Source organism: Podarcis erhardii (assembly GCF_964252035.2).
Source record: "Podarcis erhardii genome assembly, chromosome: 8".
Taxonomy (NCBI): Eukaryota; Metazoa; Chordata; class Lepidosauria; order Squamata; family Lacertidae; genus Podarcis; species Podarcis erhardii.
The window spans coordinates 78,677,911-78,696,237 of record NC_138499.1 but is presented as its reverse complement, the minus strand read 5'-3'; positions in this window follow the sequence as shown (position 1 = coordinate 78,696,237).

Here is an 18,327-nt window from a genome sequence, read left to right as displayed (position 1 = left end):
CACTTAAAGTGAGTTGGATCCAGATTTATTTTCAGCAGGGATGTTTGCACACTGGAGGAAGGCAGCAGCAGGGGCAGACTTTGGTGATATGGCACCCTGAGCGAGGACAAAATTTGGTGCGCCCTGTCTTAAATATTTCTTATTTTCACAATAATCCCTTTTGGTACCGTTGCTTTTTAATGGCTCTTCTCAGCATATACCCATGTGCACCGACCCCTCTCGCTCTCCAGGCTTCAGGAAACTATCCGCAAGCCTTGCGAGCCCAGTGGGGGTGCCACAACCCTGAGATTTACAGTCTCATGCTCTACCAGTTGAGCTATCCCAGCAACATCTTGTTGGTGTCGCAAATCTGCTTCGTTTTTATTTCATTTCTTGTGTACCATCCAACTGCCATCCAACTAACCGCTCGGCAGTTCACAAATTAAAATCCATAAAATACAAATGCCATAAACTTAAAACGGTTACGTTCTAGGACTGGCGCTCCTATTGTAGGAACGTGAAACCAGTGTGAATCAATGTAAAGTCAATCAGAGCAGAGTGAAGACCTGGCAAGGGGAGAAATCGAGTAGTTGTGTCCTTGTGCGTGTGCCACAAAAACCCTGTGCTACAAAATCCAGAGGCTATGTAGCAGATGTACAGGGATTCCATTGCAAATAAGTATGGAAAAGGTTTTCTGTGTGCAGGAAGTTGGAAAACCACTACCAGAAGTGACTTAGAGATGTTTCATATATTACCAGCAGGATACAGGGGGAGGTTTATAACAGGGCTGCTCCCACACTGCTCCCTGCTTGAAGGAAATAGATCACAGGGTCGGTAATGTGGTTTCTTCCCTTGCCAGTATTGCTTTGTAAAGTATTAGCTGTCCTTTAATGGAGTAACCTGAGAATAGGAGGCAAATTACTTTTCCCCACCTTGAAAGTAAAAACTTAGAATGCATATGTTTGGACTGTCTAGAGCATTTAATGCCATGTCCCTACATTTGCAAAAAGTTTGAATTTCCACTGCCCCAAGTACAAAGATTAATTCTCTAATCATGGAATGATAGGTAGCAGCTAGAGTAAAATAAGAAAATCTATCTATCCTATCTATCTATCATCTATCTATCTATCTATCTATCTATCTATCTAGTTTCCAAATTGGAGGGTGGCAGAAAGAGAAGGTCAACACAAGTCTCTCTTTCTCTCTCGGTTTCTTTTTCATTTTAAAATCCTACTACGTCAGAACCAAACGGAAGACAACAATTAGGCAGAAACCACATGAAAATGGAAATGAAAACGTTTTCGAGTTTTGTCGCAGAGTGAGATATACTTTGTCATTTGACGGTGATCGGGAAAGTGTAATGGGATTGTGGGTCTTCAGTACTATGTGCTTTTACTCTACCCACAAGCCCACACACTTCCTCTCAGTTGTTGTTGTTGTTGTCGCCGCTGTCGTACTTTTGGACTTTATTCTTCCTGACCTGGTCTGTGAGACCAAAGGATTCCAGGAAGTATAGGATTGTGGGACACAAAGAGCCAAACGTATGCATCCACATGGGGTTTGACTCAGTTCACTGCGGCACTAATAATATATCTGGAACAGCCCATCATTTGCAAAGGTTTCTTGAGTATTCACTGTCTAGAAGTACATTCACATTCGTATATGTGTGAGTGCCAGATTCTCTGGCTCACTGCGAAGGAATCTCTGCGGGGATCAAAAAACTGTGAACTAAATTTTGTGCACACATCTTCCTGCCTACAGTTTAAATTAGGGAGGGAACATATATCCAGAAAAAAAGGAAGCTGTTTTTCTTCTCTTGCCCTGATTTCAAAGTACGAAACATCAGGAAGCAATGTGAGAAAAAACTCAGCGTAAAAATCCTAATAAAATGGTACGATAATTGCTATTGATCATGCGAGCATTGTCTGCTCTGGAGAGCCACCAGCAATGGATCAAACATAATGTTAATAACTGATGTCCTGAATCTGAAAAATAACTGGAAAAAAGGGGTGATTTATTAATCCTTAGATGTGCCAGTAACTTTGTGATAATGACATGTCTGATTTGAAGGGCAATCATTTGCCATTATGAAGATTTTGCAGGGTAAAAAATAAATACAGTGGTGCCTCGCAAGACGAAATTAATCCGTTCTGCAAGTCTCTTCGTCTAGCGGTTTTTTCGTCTTGCGAAGCAAGCCCATTGACGGCTTAGCGGCTTAGCGCTATAAGCGCTATTAGCGGCTTTTAGCGGCTTATCGGCTTAGCGAATAAGCCGATAAGCGGCTTAGCGGCTTAGAAAAAGGGGGGGGAACCCCGCAGGAACTCGCAAGACATTTTCATCTTGCGAAGCAAGCCCATAGGAAATTCGTTTTGCGAAGCACCTCCAAAACGGAAAACCCTTTTGTCTAGCGGGTTGCGAGGCACCACTGTATTCAGCGACAGAGGACGAGATGGTTGGACAGTGCGGGAACATTCTTCTCTGAAGCCCAACTGACTTGGACAAGAATTGACCAAATATGGATATCTAGAGGTCTGGCACCCAAGGTCAGAAAAGTGGAAATCTGCCCAAAGACCTGCTCCGACCATAATGCGCTGAAGATGGATATGACACTTTTGCCAACCGGCTCCTTTAGATGGAAGATGAATGATAGCTTGTTTAGAGATCAGGAGATTGTCAAGAAGGCCCAAAAAACTCTGAAGGATTATTTTGAAATAAATATGAACACTACGGTGGAAAAAAGAACTATCTGGGACGCAAGCAAAGCTGTGATGAGGGGGTTCTTGATACAACAGAACACTGTAAAGAAAAGAACACAAAATGAAAGGAAGGATAAGATTTTGCAGAAAATCAAAGAATTGGAGAAGAAATTAAGATCAAATCCGAAGTCACAGCCGATTCTGAGAGAAATTAAACTGTATCAAGCTCAATATTCCAAATTGATAAACCAAGAAATAGAATGGAAGATTAAATTAATGAAACAAAAAACTTTTGAATCGGCAAACAAATGTGGGAAACTGCTAGCCTGGCAGTTGAAGAAGAGACAGAAACTAAATACAGTTACAAACCTAGAAATTGAAGGAAGAAATATCCAGAACCCCATGGAAATTAGAAAGTGCTTCCAGAGATACTTTAAAAAATTATACACTCAAGGGCCGCAAGATGAGGTTGAGATTAAACAATTTTTGGAAAGAAATGGACTAACAAAGTTGTCACAAAAAAACAGATTAATCCTGAACAACAAAATAACACAGCAAGAGATTGAACAAGCTATCCAGAACATGCAATTGGGCAAATCTCCAGGGCCAGACGGTCTGACCTCCAAGTATTATAAGACATTAAAAGACTATTTGATCCAACCATTGATGGAGGTCTGTAATGAAATTATGGAAGGGAAGAAGGCGCCGGAATCGTGGAAGGAAGCTTTTATCACATTGATACCAAAATCTGAAGCTGAAAAGACACAACTTAAAAACTATCGTCCCATCTCCCTTCTGAATGTGGATTACAAAATATTTGCAGACATTTTGGCAAGTAGATTTAAAAGAGTTCTTAATGAAGTAATCCATAAAGACCAGGCAGGCTTTCTCCCAGGCAGACATATGTTTGCAAATACTAGGAACATTATTGACGTTTTGGAACTTTTGCAAACAGATATAAATACAAAAGCAGTGTTAATTTTTATAGACGCGGAGAAGGCCTTTGACAATATCTCTTGGAAATTTATGAAGGGAAATTTGAATGAAATGGGAGTGGGACGGGGGTTTGAGAATGGGATTGACGCAATATATTCAGAACAAAAGGCTAAACTAATAGTTAACAATGTGGTCACAGAAGAGTTCAAAATTGAAAAAGGAACACGACAAGGCTGCCCGATTTCCCCTTTGTTATTTATTTCGGTTCTGGAGGTGCTCTTGAACTTGATCAGAGGGGACCGGTTGGTGGAAGGGATTCAGGTCGGAGCGAAACAATACAAACTGAAAGCTTTTGCAGATGACCTAGTTTTGACTCTGCAGGAGCCAGAATCTAGTACGAAAAGAGTATTACAACTGATACAGGATTTTGGTCGGGTGGCAGGATTTAAATTAAATAAACAGAAAACTAAAGTGTTGGGAAAAAATTTGACAGATATAGAGTCGGAAAGGTTTCAGAGAGAAACAGAACTAACTATGGTTAAAAAAGTAAAATACCTAGGGGTAAACATAACAGCAAAAAACCTGAGTCTATTTAAGGATAATTATGAAAAATGTTGGTCTGAAATTAAGAGAGACTTGGATAGTTGGACAAAATTGAAGCTTTCTTTGTTAGGCCGAATTGCTGCTATCAAGATGAATGTATTGCCAAAAATGTTGTTTTTGTTTCAAACATTACAGATTGTGGACAAAACGGAGTGCTTCCGGAAGTGGCAGAAAGATATATCCAGATTTGTCTGGCAGGGCAAAAAGCCCAGAATTAAGTTTAAGATATTAACAGATGCGAAAGAAAGAGGGGGCTTTAAAGTTGTACTATGAAGCCGCAGCTTTTTGCTGGCTAAAAGACTGGCTACTTCTCGAAGACACTGACGTGTTGGACTTGGAAGGTTTTAACAATGCTTTTGGTTGGCATGCATACTTATGGTATGATAAAGTTAAGATCAATAAGGCCTTTAAGAACCATATTGTCAGGAAAGCAGTGTTTAATGTCTGGACAAAATACAAAGACTTACTGGAAAATAAAACTCCAAGGTGGCTCTCACCTCTGGAGGCTAAGGCCCTAAAAAGACCCAATATGGAGGCTAAATGGCCAAAATATTGGGAAATATTAGAAAAAGATGGAGACAATTGGAAATTGCAGAGTTTAGAGAAAATGAAGGATAAGGTGCGAGACTGGTTACATTATGCTCAGATTAAAGAAGTTTTTAAAAATGATAAAAAGTTAGGGTTCCAGGTGGAGAAATCGAAGTTAGAAACTGAATTGTTAGAACCAAAGACTAAGGTATTATCTAGAATGTATAACTTGCTGTTAAAATGGAATACACAAGACGAAATGGTTAAATCGGCTATGATAAAATGGGCACAGGACATTGGGCATAACATTATGTTTGAGGACTGGGAAAGGTTGTGGACCACTGGGCTGAACTTCACCGCATGTAATGCTCTGAAGGAAAATGTAATGAAAATGATATATAGATGGTACATGACCCCAGTTAAACTTGCCAAAATATACCATTCGTCTGATAATAAATGTTGGAAATGTAAAGAAAACGAAGGAACATTCTTTCACCTCTGGTGGACATGCCCTAAGGTGAAGGTCTTCTGGGAAATGATATATAATGAGCTGAAAAAGGTATTTAAGTATACCTTCACTAAGAAACCAGAGGCCTTCCTTCTGGGTATTGTCGGCCAGAAGGTGTTAAAGAAGGACCGAACATTTTTTATGTATGCAACAACGGCAGCAAGGATACTCATCGCAAAAAACTGGAAAACTCAAGATCTACCCACACTGGAAGAGTGGCAGATGCAACTGATGGACTATATGCAACTGGCCGAGATGACTGGCAGAATCCGTGACCTGGGAGAAGAGAAGATGGAGGAAGACTGGGAGAAATTCAAGAAGTATCTACAAAAACATTGTAATTTGGTTGAATGCTAAGAAGGATGCTAGATTATAAAAAACTGGCCACCACTAAATTAGATTTGAAATTTGATGATAAGTGAGACTAAAGAAAATATAAAATTTTTTGGAAGAAGTGCTAGATTATATTCGAATGAGTGGACATGAGATTGTAAACAAGTTGATAATTTGTTTGGAAAAAACTTTTAACGATGTAAATGGGAGCGGGAGACGTGAGGGAGCCCAAAGAAGTGATGAAATTATGTCTGTGATAGAAGTAAGACTGTTTATTATTTGTGCATTTATATTTAAAAACTTTAATAAATATTTATAAAAAAAAAAAAAAGATGGTTGGACAGTGTTCTCAAATATACAAACATGAGTCTGACCAAACTGAGGGAAGCAGTGGAAGATAGGAGTGCCTGGCGTGCTCAGGTCCATGGGGTCACGAAGAGTCGGACACGACTAAACGACTAAACAACAACAACATTCAGCTCATAGTGGTGAGGAGGAATGGGAGTTCCCCCACAATATCCACTTTACATACATTATTTACACAATGGGCTGCATGTGATTGGCTAATTCCGGGATTCTCCTGTAGGCCAATCAGGTTGTGGATTCACTTCCACCTGGAGCTGGATTGGGTGGCTCCTGCGGACCAATCAAACTGCTGCATTTTGGATCCTATTCAACTCAGTACATAACACCCTGGGAATATAGGTGTACCGTTCTGGTCGGGCAAGAAGACTGGAGACAATTCTCTTTCCTTGTGGAACAAAGATGCAACTGATTCTGCAAAGCTTGGCAGTAGAGATCCTGGATTGCAAATCCTATTGCCCGAAATTGCACATAACCGTCGGAACTAAACATTATAAGTTAAGAGCATTTGCAGATGATCTAGTTTTGACATTGCAACAGCCAGAAGCCAGTACAAAAAGAGTTTTGGAATTAATTGAAATATTTGGTCAAGTAGCAGGTTTCAAATTAAATAAGCATAAGACAAAGGTGTTGGAAAAAAATCTAACGATGGGGGAAAAAGATAGTTTCCAAAGAGAAACCGGTTTGGAAATTGCAAAAAGAGTAAAATATCTGGGGGTGAATTTAACATCTAAGAATGTGAACTTATTCAAAGATAATTATGAGAAATGTTGGTTGGAAGTGAAGAAAGATTTCGATATATGGTCTAGGCTGAGACTTTCCTTGTTAGGCCGAATTGCTGTTATCAAGATGAATGTATTGCCGAGATTGTTATTTTTGTTCCAGACATTGCAAATTTTAGACAAGATGGACTGTTTCAAGAAGTGGCAGAAAGATATATCTAAATTTGTCTGGCAGGGCAAAAAACCCAGAATAAAATTTAAGATTTTGACTGATGCAAAGGATAGAGGGGGCTTTGCCCTGCCGGACTTAAGACTTTACTATGAAGCAGCAGCTTTTTGCTGGCTGAAACAATGGCTACTTCTTGAGAATACAGATATTCTGGATCTGGAAGGTTACGATAACAACTTTGGTTGGCATGCATATTTATGGTATGACAAGGTAAAGGTTCATAGAAACTTTAAAAACCATATTGTCAGGAAAGCACTGTATAATGTATGGAACCGATATAAAGATTTGTTAGAGAGTAAAACCCCCAGGTGGTTGTCACCAATGGAAGCCAAGGCGGTAAAAAGACTGAACATGGATTCAGACTGGCCAAAATATTGTGAAATTATAGAATATGATGGTGAAAAGTTGAAACTACAGAGCTTTGAGAAATTGAAACCTAAAGTCCGAGACTGGTTACATTATTACCAGATTAATGAGACCTTTAAGCAGGACAGGAAACTAGGATTCCAGAAGGAGAGGTCAAAGTTAGAAACAGAATTGTTAGAACCCAATACTAAGAATTTGTCTAGAATGTATAATTTGCTGCTAAAATGGAACACACAGGATGAAACGGTTAAATCAGCCATGATTAAGTGGGCACAAGATATTGGTCATGATATTATGTTTGCTGACTGGGAGCAGTTATGGACCACAGGTATTAAATTTACGGCATGTAGTGCCCTAAAAGAGAATATAATGAAAATGATCTATAGGTGGTACATGACCCCAGTCAAGCTTGCAAAGATATATCATTTGCCCAATAACAACTGTTGGAAGTGTAATGAATGCGAAGGAACTTTTTATCATCTTTGGTGGACCTGCCCGAAGATTAAAGCCTACTGGGAAATGATCTATAATGAAATTAAGAAAATCCTTAAGTGGACATTTGTAAAGAAACCGGAGGCTTTTCTCTTGGGCATGGTAGGCCAAATGGTTCCAAAGAAAGATAGAACATTTTTTATGTACGCAACAACGGCAGCAAGAATTCTTTTGGCAAAGTATTGGAAGACTAAAGAATTACCTACTCTGGAAGAATGGCAGACCAAGGTGACTGAATTTATGGGACTGGCAGAGATGACCGGCAGAATCCGTGACCAGAGGAGAGAGACAGTGGAAGAAGACTGGAAAAAATTCAAAATCTATCTTAAAAATTGTTGTAAAATTTCGGAATGTTAAGATGTCAAGGGATTGGATATAAAGAATTACAGCTGTAAAAACTTAAGCTTAAGAAAACTTTAAAGAGAATTAAATATAAAAATGGATGAAGGATTGCTAAAAAATTGTAAAACAAGAATGCAGTGAAGGGGAGGTATGGGGAAGTCGTGTTATGTTTGTTTGTTTTTTGTTTGTGTTGTAAAATTAATAAAAATTATTTAAAAAAAAAACAAAACGAAATTGCACATAACCAGTGCTTATTCTTCCCGGCTGAAATTGTTGCTAGAGTGGGAGTTTTGTGAGTTACACTCACATCTGGGATCTTGCTTTCGACTTCCTATCAAAAGGAACTACGAGAGGCTCTTTGCTGCCACCTGCTGCTTGGAGTACAAATTAGCGGTTCTTGCCACCTGCCAAAACAGTTAATATTGCAACACTGTCAAATGTTTGCATCTTTGTGGAAGATGCAAAGGAGCCAACTCTCTGACCGTGCCCTTAAATCAGGCATAGGCAAACTCGGCCCTCCAGATGTTTTAGGACTACTCCCATCATCCCTAGCTAACAGGATCAGTGGCCAGGGATGATGGGAGTTGTAGGCCCAAAACATCTGGAGAGCCGAGTTTGCCTTTGCCTCCCTTAAACTAACCACGAGAAATGCCAAAGGGCATAGACTTTCACTGGCATATCAAGACTGTGGAAGGAAGGAGCAGTTCTGAATCTGAAGATGCCATATGGCTTTGTCCATTAATAATCTCCTGTTGATATTGTTGTATATATACACTGTTGCCTAGCAATACCTTGAGTTGTGGGGTTGCTAACTAGATACCCACATTGGAGACCCACATTTTCCTGAGACGGAGCTTGAGGGTTACATACATCTGTGTGTGCGTGCGTGTGTGTGTGTGTGTGTCTTGTGTGTGTGCAACACACACACACACACACACACAAACACAGCTTTTCCACACAGGTGTTCACGCAGACCTTTCAAAGAACTGCAAAACAAAGAAATTATTATTATTATTATTAATAATAATAATAATAATATACCCCGCCAATAGTAATAATAATAATAATAATAATAATAATAATAATAATAATAATAATAATAATAATAATAATAATTTTATACCCCGCCCATCTGGCTGGGCTTCCCCAGCCACTCTGGGCTGCTTCCAACAAAATATTAAAATACAGTAATGCATCAAACATTAAAAGCTTCCCTAAACAGAACTGCCTTCTTCCTTTTTAGTGAGGTCTTTCTATTTACACAATCTCACCCCACCCCAAAATATTGCTGCCTATTATGAGGGGGCGGGGCAGGGAATGATGTGAGAGTAATAGATGTTGTTGCAGCTGAGCAGACCTGATGTTTGCTTGGATGCAACCATTGGGAGCCCCACATAAGCCTTTCTGAGCTATTAAAAGGTCTAACAAACGCAATCATTTAATAGTAGTTTCTTTGAAATATTATTATCATCATTTTTAATTTCATTTCTATACTCCTTTATGTTTTTAAGGGTGGGGGAACCTAAAGCCATATACAGCACATTAGAACATCAAACAAAGCAATCCAGAATGAAACATTACTGCAGAAAGTCAAATATAAAGCATGCATTCAAAGCAACATAATTAACAGGAAACTAAAACATTATCTTAAAGATTCCCAAATGAAATGTCACAAAGGAGAATGCACATTTAACACAGCAAAGTTAAGAAAAAAAAATCTTAAACATCTCAAAATAAAACATTACTAAAGGAAGTCAAATATAAAATGTGCATTTAAAACAGCATAATTGGGAAGAGAATACAGTACAGTATTATCATAAGCATAGAGCGTTTCTACTGCCAATCCTGCCAATGGTGGTTTCTGTCGGCTGTGGAAACTTAGGCTCAGTGACCTGAATCTTCACTAAGAGACAGCCAAGATGGTCTCTGGCCTCTTCAGCAACCTCAGCTTTTGCAGTTGGAGTCAGTCAGAGCCCCGCCCTCCAGGCCAGGTGGGAAAAGGCCTGCAAGGCAGGGAGCAGGTGTTCCAGGACTGACAAATATGTGTGCTTCTACCTCCTCAATACTGAAACTCATTTCTCTCATTTGTTCACTTTTGCAAAAAGTCATGGCAGGTGTGCCTTCTCACCTGTATTGCAAGCTGGCTGTGAAGACACACCTTATCCACACTTTGAAACTCTGACAAGCATTTGACACACATCTCAAAGCCCTGCTTGCTGGGCAGTTGTGAACTTTGAACTACCGCTAAGAAAACATTTGAAATATTTCATATATCTAGGTCAATAATTCCATCCAAGTTTGTTTTGCACTTGACCCTGGTCAATCCCACTGCAGTTAACAAAACCACACTGGGTGTAAACGAAGGCCAAGTTCCACCACTTATAATTTTTTTAAATTTTTCTTAACCAACTACAAAGAAGTTTGCATCCCCGAGAGGAAGGGAAGCAAACTGAGGGTGGGTTTTAAAAACAGAACTGGACTCATTCAACCGGACTGAGAAAATGCACTGCATGACCCAAAGCAATCTGTGAGGATTATGGGTGAATAAATGAAGGCATATTTGAGCAACCTATAGTTTGAATGGTTTGTTTATACAGGCCTACATAACTCACCAAACTAGAACTTAGTCAGTAAAGCTCTGGGACTAGGTTGGGAGAGGGCATGTGTAGGCAAACTAAGGCCTGTGGGACGGATCCGGCCCAATTGCCTTCTCAATCTGGCCCATGGACGGTCCAGGAATTAGCGTGTTTTTACATGAGTAAAACGTGTGCTTTTATTTTAAATGCATCTCTGGGTTATTTGTGGGGCAAAGGAATTCATTCATATATTTTTTCAAAATATAGTCTGGCCCCCCACAAGGTCTGAGGGACAGTGGACCTGCTGAAAAAGTTTGCTGACCCCAGTCTAGAACCAGGGCTTCCAGTAGTCACACTATCTGTACCACCAGCACTCACTTACTATTGCAAACCTGGTGGGCTTCAAGGGTAAAGGTAAATGGAGCCCTGACCATTAGGTCCAGTCGTGGCCGACTCTGCGGCGCTCATCTCACTTTATTGGCCAAGGGAGTCAGCGTACAGCTTCCAGATCATGTGGTCAGCATGACTAAGCCGCTTCTGGCGAACCAGAGCAGCACACGGAAACACTGTTTACCTTCCCGCCGGAGCAGTACCTATTTATCTACTTGCACTTTGACATGCTTTTGAACTGCTAGGTTGGCAGGAGCAGGGACCGAGCAACGGGAGCTCACACCGTCGTGGGGATTCGAACCACTGACCTTCTGATTGGCAAGCCCTAGGCTCTGTGGTTTAACCCACAGCACCACCTGCATCCCAGGGCTTCAAGGGTACCATCTAACAAACATCTGTACCTCTAGCCAGTTGACTTCAACCATGATGGTCAACCCCAGTGCATCAGGCCTACATTAGTTCATTTTAGGCCTGCCCTTCAGATCTAGCTTGTCAGACTGAACAACTCACCAGGAGTCTCTAGACCAACAGCTGGTCTAGACACTCCAATGCCTTGCTTCCCTTACCCCAATATTTGCCTTCAGTCATGACCCTGGTCAGACATTGCTCTCATATCTGGTTTTTTTTTTTTTTTTGGCTCTCCTGGCCTTCAGTTTCCTGCCTTAGATTCCACACGCTGCTACTCAAGGCTTGATTTTGATGATATTTCTGTCTCTAAATACTTTCCTATCGCCCTTGAGTCCCTGATCTGACTTCTCTGGGACTTGACCTCTGATAAGTCATTTTCATTTTTGTTGCCTGTATAACTTGGGAAGAGGGGGAAGAATCACAGAGGTTTGCAAGCACCTGTTAAATCACATTATATTTCTTATCTCTTCTAAATTACTGCGTTGAATCTTTAACTTCATAATTCTGGGAAGGTTCTATGGAATATCTGAGGGCTTCACATCCTGGATCTGCCTCAAGTGAGGCAGCTGAGAAAATGGAAGAAGGAGAAGTTTTAAATTGCCCTCTTTCCTTTCTCTCTTCTCCAACAGTAGCAGAAGTTTGAGTAAAGTGAGAGTGGAGGGACACTGAGATGAAACCTGTGGTTTTCAACAACATATGTATTAAAATGTTGTTGTATTTTAAAAGAGTAAATGTTTCAGGAGCTTTTAATATTTGATGTTGATGTTGTTGTTTCCTGGTATTTTTGTTGGAAGCTGCCAAGGATGGCTGGGGCAAACCAGTCAGATGGGTTGTTGTTGTTGTTGTTGTTGTTGTTGTTGTTGTTGTTGTTGTTAGTGTCAGGTCCTCCTCCCTTTCCTCATATCCCCTCACTCCACTTCCAGTTCTTTCTTGGTACAATAGATTGCTTTTGAACTAGCTTTATTTGCTGGAGTTAGGGGGAACACATATGAATTTCTTAAATTGGAGTAAATTGAACCGTATTTACAGAAAATGCTGTGGGAGTGAGTAGACTTGCTAAGCTGTCATCCTTCTGGGAAAATCAGTTAGCTCAGACTCTAGTAGGAACTAAAAAGGAGCCACATCTCCTGTCTGCCCATTTCCTGGAAAGAATGTTGTTTGCCTGCCATCTCACGTCTAGACAGCCACAATATCTAACCCTCCAGCCATATTGTGAGTTAGAACCAGACTGGAGTGGCCTAGTGAGCCATTTCTACCACTGACTCTTAAGTCAGACTTTATATTTCCCATCCAGCCTGTCTATGCTGATTTGTAAAATCTGCATCGGCATTCAAGAAGTGTTGCCCTTCACACCTACAGATGATCTTGTGGCCGGACAACACATGTTGCCAGAGATCCAAGATCAGATCTGCTGATGCCAGTGCTGTTCTTCTAGAACAGGCATGGCCAACCAGTAGATCACGATCTACCGGTAGATCCCCAGCTGATCCTGGTAGATTGTGGGACCCTTATCGATCGTGGTATTAAATGAAGTTTACCGAAAGTTAACAAATAAAAGCTGAAGAACTCTGGACAATCCTACCCCCAAAAAGCTCAACAATTCTGGACAATCCACCCACCCCACGCACGCTCCTCCTCCCTCCAATGACAATGAGTAGATCACTGCCAGTTTTTTTATAGTGGGAGTAGATCACAGTCTCTTGGGAGTTGCACATGCCTGTTCTAGAAAAAGAGGTGCCAGAACTCACCATGAACGCCTCCCTTGTTCTCTGACAATGGCAATGGTGCCCACCTGAAAAAAAGTCCTACATGATGCATAGGTTAAAACCCCTCCCCTCTGTGCACATTGGCCTTTTGCAGAGCTGCTACAGACACTCATTGTTGTGCCTGCATGCCTTGTCCCCTGCAGCTCCAATTCTCAGCCAATTAAATTAAAAACAAAACAGGCTTTCAGCTGCATTCATATCAGGTTCTCTCCCACCCACGGACAAGTCAACACCCAAGCCCAAAGGCATCAACTGTAGAAATTCAAAAGACTCCTGCATGTTCAATGAAGGATCAAATTCTTACAGATTCTAGACAATCCAAGAAAGCTCACCCATTTAGACCAGGACTATCCAATTTGTGGTCTTTCAAATGTTGAACTCTCAGTTCCCACCAGCTCTAGCCAACATGGCTATCAGGGATGATGGATGTTTTTGTTAAGTTGTGGGTGAACATATCAGACGACACAGCGATTCTTCAGACAGCTCTTGTTTGTTCACAGGCCAGAACTGAACTGAACTGAAGGGTTCAACCAGCCTGCGTATATAGAGCTCCACTACAACTACAATGCAACTGGAACACTTTCTGTAACTATCCAATCACTGAATGTCACTTTCAATCCCTTATTTGCATATGTGGGCCTGAGTGAAAACTATCTACAGCATCCCCCTGCTGGCCCAGGGTGAGAACTTCAGTACAATAATAGTTATAGTCCAGCAACATTTGAAAGGATACAGGTTCGGAACTCCTGATTTACTCGGCAAGCACAGTAAATGGATGGGAAACCAGCATTAGACAAAGAAGTAGCCATTACTGATGATACCTTATATATACCATTTTACTAACTGTAATTGGTGACATGGCCAAATAAGTTTAGGCCCATAATCTTTTTGTAAACATTTTATTCAAAATCTATACATTTAAAAAAAAGTTTCCAACATCCCAGCACACACCCTCACGTAGCCATACAAGTTGAGGAAACTTGAAGGATGTTGACAAGCTTGAGTGTGTGAGCTGGGTATGTTTAGTCTGGAAAATAGGAGCCTAAGAGGAGATATGATAGCCATCTTCAAATATCTCAAGGGCTGTCCCATGAAAGAGGAACAAGCTTGTTTTCTCCAGCTCTGGAGGGTAGGACTCGAACCAATGGCTTCCAAGTTACAAGGTAAGAGATTCCAACTAAACATATGGAAAAACTTTCTGACAGTAAGAGCTGTTTGGCAGTGGAACAGATTCCCAGGAGAGGTTGTGCATTCTCCTTCCTTGGAGATTTTTAAGCAGAGGTTGGTGTGAGATTTTGACCAGCTTCGGCCCATCTGAAGCTGATACAGGCTCGTCTTATCTTGAGCCCAAGCAGAGCGTCGTCACACAGCAGAAGGATAAGCAGTATGTGCTACATTCTTAATTTTTATTTACACTCTATGCTGAGAGAATACAAACATGCATCTTGGCTCTGTGAGAGCAGAGAAGCAACTGTCTCTAACAAAGAAACCGAGAGAACAGTGAAAAACAGGAAACCAGTGTACGTCACATCCAGTCTCCCATTTCCCGTGGGAATCCAACAGTAACTCTGACTGTGGAACGCAAAACAATGTCTTGTGACTGCAGTTGCTGCTCAGCGAGGGAAATAGAAACCAACAGTTGGATGGCCATCTGTCGTGGATGCTTTAGCTGAGATTCCTGCATTGTAGGGAGTTGGACTAGATGACCCTTGGCCCCCTTCTATGATTCTATTATTACAAGTCCTCCTGTTCAAGATTCTAGCCACTCATATCCTCCTTCCTTAGGGGCGCAAGCAGGCCAGTTCACTCATTCCCCTCTGTTGTAAATAAAAATATGCCCCTTTCCCTTATGGGGTATCCAAGAGCCCATATAGAGTCCTTACATAGGTTCCCTATTGGTAGGAGAAAATAACAGAGGCCAACCAAGGAATATTGAGAAGCAAAGCAGCTAGTAAGCCTGATCTTTATTGATCTGTTGCAACAGGGTGCTCCCCTCACACGCAGGAGAGGAAGAGGACCCCCCAAAATGCCGTGCAAGAGCTTATAAAGACTTTTGAAATTCCCATTCTCTAGATCAAGACCACCCCCAGAAACATTATGCATACATCAAAGAAGGGGTGTAACCTAAGACCACCCCTCAGATACATCCCACCTACATCACAGAAATTTAAATGTTGTTTTTCTCCTGTCGTTGTTTATCACCTGTCTGGCAAGTTACTTGATTGGATTGTCTGGGGAGCCTGGCCATTCTTTTGTAGTGGTAAAATACTTATTTCCTGGGCCAGGTCACAGGCTCACACCTTATTCAAACAGACATATCCTTGAGACAGGATTTGTGAGGAAAGAGACAATGGGGAGGCTTTTCCAGTTTAACCTTGCAGAGAAAGGATTTGGTCAGTTTAGGAATCAAAATGGTTCCAGGTTGGTCTTCCTGTGTTGATCTATGTATGTGCAGTTATGAACATTACCATATATCTAAGACCATAAAATTCCTATCACACCTCCTCCTTCCCCAGTTTTCCATTTTTATTTTCCAAATGGCCCCGGCAAGTCACTGAGCATGCTCAGTCATCATTGGGCTGTGTTTTTCAGTTTTCACCACCTTTTCAGGTTGATGATGATGATGATTGAAATGATGGTGATGTTGATGACATACCTTGGGGTTCACCCAAACATGCACCTCCCTCTTTTTTAATCTCAGTGGTCCCATTTTATATCTAATTCTGTCAGCACTCTAGCTCCTGTGTTTTCCCTTTGAAAAAATATTTAGAAGATCTTGTTTTAAATGGCTGGGGAGCAAATTCAACCTGCAACCTAATTGCTTCCCCAAGTAAACTGCTCTGTTATCTCTCATTAGGGAAATGGGGAGAATTTAATTCAGTTCACATTTAAAGGCAAATGTACCACGCTCATACCTTCCAAAACAATGTGAGAAACAAAATACTGGCATCCTTTTAAATGAGCACTTATCTGAATTTTGTGATGCAGTTCTTCCACCAAACATTTTCAAAAATGCATTATATTTGGGGAAAATTGTTGACAAAATTAGGTACATTCGTCAAAACGGCATACACAAAAATGTACTTATTAGGGGAGATTTGCACTAATTTCTTTGATGAACTTTCTTGAGGATTCTTTTTTTCTAAATCCCAAATTGCTGCAGAATTGTGGAGAATTGAATGTACAATGGGGAAAGATGGAAAAACTGAGAGAACCAAAGCTGAAAGATTTTTCCATTCCTGTCTTTCATACAGAGTCTGGTGTATTTGCTTACATTCCTGCTTTTCTTGGGAGGTGAAGTTTCTGCTTTTCTTGGGAATAATAGAACAGATTAATATTATTTTTTTACTGTAGTGAAGGGTCACTGAACACATCTTGAAAAACACGGCCACTTCCCCCAACCTCTAACCACAGTTTTCTATGCTCACAGAAGATTTTGAGATATTCTTGATTCTCAAATATTTTCAGAACGAAAATGGACATCTTTTAATAGAATATGAGGATTGTGAGTTTCAAAGGGAAAGGTTCCTCAAAAGGAGTGTGTTTGTTCTAATTACAGTGGTACCTCAGGTTGCATATGCTTCAGGTTACATACGCTTCAGGTTACAGACTCCGCTAACCCAGAAATAGTACCTCGGGTTAAGAACTTTGCTGCAGGATGAGAACAGAAATCGTGCTCCAGCGGCGCGGCGGCAGCAGGAGGCTCCATTAGCTAAAGTGGTGCTTCAGGTTAAGAACAGTTTCAGGTTAAGAACGGACCTCCGGAACGAATTAAGTACTTAACCCGAGGTACCACTGTAGTAATATAGGTCAACCTATATGAAAATAAGAAGGTATCGTGAAGCAATTAACAGTTCTCTTAAAATTAATCTGCATTCCTATCACTGGCTTTTATCAATAAAACCCAATCACATTCCATGTTGGAAGTTGGGGTGTTGTTTTTTTTTAAAAAAATGCAGTTTTACTCCATATTTTTTTGTCAGTTATTAATTAAGATTCCAGTACACTTTGAGTTTTTGTTTTGTTTTCTGCAGATACATCATCTCCATTGCAGTCAAGGTTGGCCCAAGAATTTTGGTGCCTGAGGCAAACCACCAAATGGCACTCGCCTCCCTGCCTAGGAAGAAGACGTGAGTGAATATCTAAATTGGGAACAAGGGCGGGGGGATTAAGGGTCTATGTTGGAATCTGCTGCCTCTGTGGATCTTGCTGCCTGAGGCAATTGCCACATGTTGCCTTATGCTTGAGCCGGCCCTGATTATAGCACCGGAGGAAGAAAATAGTTAACAGGACAACCAGACAACCTGTGATGTTAAAAGGGGAATTTTTGGACATTTACAAAATCTGTCAATGTTCACTTGCTGATGACAAGGCCTAGCAAAAGTGCAAAGCAGGTGGATGAAAACAGTTGAGCCTAGCTCCCATTTGTGTATTGTGGTTCTTGAAACACCAATATGGGAAATAGGATTATGGTGGCAGCAAGGAAGCAACCTTTGCTGTGTGTTGATGGCTTATAGAGATTAGGATGCAAAATGAAGTCATCTTTCAGAACCTGGCATACCGGATTGCTTTGTGGTCTATGGAAATAGATGCTAAAGTACACTCTGACAAATTGCCCCGCTTATGAGTTAAAGTGCAATGTTTGCTGTTTACTTCAGGCAACAGAGGGAAGTCCCTGATTTTGTTTTCTGCAACGTCCACCCAGCTCTCCAGCCTCGTATTGCTGGCTGACAAGTGATTCCTCCTTGACCCAGTTTCTGCAATCTCAGGTAGACATCATTGAGTTATGGGAGGGGGAGTCCCCTCCACTTTTCTATATTCTATGGTAAGGCTGCTTTCGTAGCTGGGACAGAATTGTCAGAGGATGTGGGACATTGTATTCATTTTCAGTCCTCTTAGGAATCCACCCATTTTTATTTTGTAAAGAAGTTACTTTTTTAGATACTGTCCCTCTGCCACAAATGTTTTCTGCATTTTTGGGAGGCTGTTCCCCAAGTTCCCATGATTAAAGAAGGATTTGGCAGGAAATATGGCGGCAGGCCGTATTTCAGAAGGTGAGACGTACACAGAGGTTTCCGGACAACTTGTTG